At 22.1% G+C, this 2,500-nt stretch overlaps 1 protein-coding gene across 1 annotated transcript in view; it reads left to right on the top strand.

The window, feature by feature from the left end:
- The window catches only part of LOC137632390 (repulsive guidance molecule B-like), a 207,732-nt gene that overhangs the window by 193,268 nt on the left and 11,964 nt on the right, over positions 1-2,500 (top strand). The window lies entirely within an intron of this gene.

Raw genomic sequence — 2,500 nt, 5'->3', positions numbered from 1 at the left:
TTAATAAACATTTTCTCTTTTTTTCGGAAGTTCAGTAATTCGCTTAATAAACATTTTCTCTTTTTTTTATCGGAAATTCAGTAATTCGCTTAATAAACATTTTCTCTTTTTTATCGGAAGTTCAGTAATTCGCTTAATAAACATTTTCTCTCTTTTTTTTATCGGAAGTTCAGTAATTCGCTTAATAAACATGTTCTCTCTTTTTTTTTATCGGAAGTTCAGTAATTCGTTTAATAAACATTTTCTCTCTTTTTTTATCGGAAGTTCAGTAATTCGTTTAATAAACATTTTCTCTTTTTATCGGAAGTTCAGTAATTCGTTTAATAAACATTTTCTCTCTTTTTTTTATCGGAAGTTCAGTAATTCGCTTAATAAACTGATCTTTAAATAATGTTTTTTTTTGTTTTTTTTTTTACATTTATCATATGTATCATAATTCTTATGGGTTTTGGTATTTTTATTTATATTATGTTTGTATTATTATGATGATCATATTTGAATAGCTCATATCAATGGCATCATTATTATGTTATTGTACTATGTTGGCATTTAGTACCGTTATCATTATATTATGTTATACCATTATCATTAAAATCATCATTATTATTATAAGTTTTGATGGTTTTATCTAAATTATTTTGTTATCATGATAATCATATTCAAGTAGCTCTTATCAGCTACATCATCATTATGCTATTGTTATTTTATCAACATTAATGTATCATTTTCATTTAATTTTGATATATTCTTATCAAATATATTATTGTTATCGGTTTTGATATCTTTTTTTTTTTTATTATGATAATAATCATGTATAGATAGATCATATCAATCACATCATCATTAGGTTATTTCTTTAAATATTAATGATAGCCACAATAAGAACTATAGTTTCTTTTATATTATCTAATATTACATAAAATTCAAAATTCTAAATCTGTGCCAAACATTTTCCTTTGGCTTATCAAAGTTTAATTAGAGCTTATCCGCGAAGGAAACCACGAACTGCTTCTTAAACTTTCTTAAACTTTGCTAATAAGTGATATCTTGACTCGCTGGAACTTTCCAAAGCATAATTAGACCAGAATTTCGAACTTTGTCCCCGTAAATCGCCATCTAATTTCGTAAGCCGATTCCAGCCACGAGACTTTAGAAGTGAAACCGTTTAAATAGGCTGCAAGTGATTAGGGAAAGCCGAGATAAAGCCCAAGGCTTTGCTGGTGAAGGTTAAGTTTAGGGGCAGACTTTCTAGACTTCGTCAGACTTGGGAGTTGGAAATGGAGGATTGATGAAATTGGTTAAGTAAAACGTTTTGAGGGAAGTGGTCAGTCTTATAAAAAAAAAGTGGATTATGGAGAAAGTCGATGTTATTATTATTGTTATTATTATTATTATTATTATTATTATTATTATTATTATTAATTTTGTTATTATTGTTTTTATTATTATTATTATTATTGTTATTATTATTTTTTTATTATCATTGTTATTATTATTATTATTATTATTATTATTATTATTATTATTATTATTATCATTATCATTATTGTCATTATTATTGTCATTATTATTATTATTATTATTATTATTATTATTATTATTATTATTATCATTATCATTATTGTCATTATTATTGTCATTATTATTGTTATTATAATAATTAATTTTGTTATTATTATTGTTTTTATTATTATTGGTAGTATAATTATTATTATTATTATTGTTATTATTATTTTTTTATTATTATCATTGTTGTTATTATTATTATTATTATTATTATTATTATTATTATTATTATTATTATTATTTTCATTATCATTATTGTCATTATTATTATTGTCATTATTATTATTATTTTCATTATTATTATCATTATTATTATTATTATTATTATTATTATTATTATTATTATTATTATTGTTATTATTATTATTATTATTACCTAAGCTACAACCCTAGTTTGAAAATCAGGATGCTATAATCCCAAGAGCTCCAACAGGAAAGAAATCGTAAATATATGTAAATATATTTTGGCTAAGAAAATTAAACCAGTTAGCTTGTAAAAGACGTCACGTGGAAAGAAATTTAGTCGGAAAAAAAAACTGCATAATTAAGAAAAGATGGATTAGTTTATAGTAAAATCAGGATGGACGGGAAAGAAATCAGTTAATTAGATTTTTTATTGAATTCTATGATAGATGAAAACATGATTTTTAGTTTACATATTTCCATCCAATGGGGATTGATTTTAAATAGGCAATCATAACCCTTCTCAAGAGGGGAAGAATGCTCTAAACTTGAAAGGGTTAAATTTAGTTATTCTTTACAAATGGCAAACTGATTTTATCTTTGTATCGAATTATTATTATTATTATTATTATTATTATTATTATTATTATTATTTTTGTTTGTATTTTTATTTTTATTTTTATTTCTATTATTATTTATATTTTTATTATTATTATTATTATTTTTTTATTATTATTATTGTTGTTGTTGT

The sequence above is a fragment of the Palaemon carinicauda genome, chromosome 41 (genome assembly GCF_036898095.1).
Source record: "Palaemon carinicauda isolate YSFRI2023 chromosome 41, ASM3689809v2, whole genome shotgun sequence".
NCBI classification, from domain to species: Eukaryota; Metazoa; Arthropoda; class Malacostraca; order Decapoda; family Palaemonidae; genus Palaemon; species Palaemon carinicauda.
Note: the sequence above shows the minus strand (reverse complement) of the source record. Positions and strands in the feature narration are given on the sequence as shown.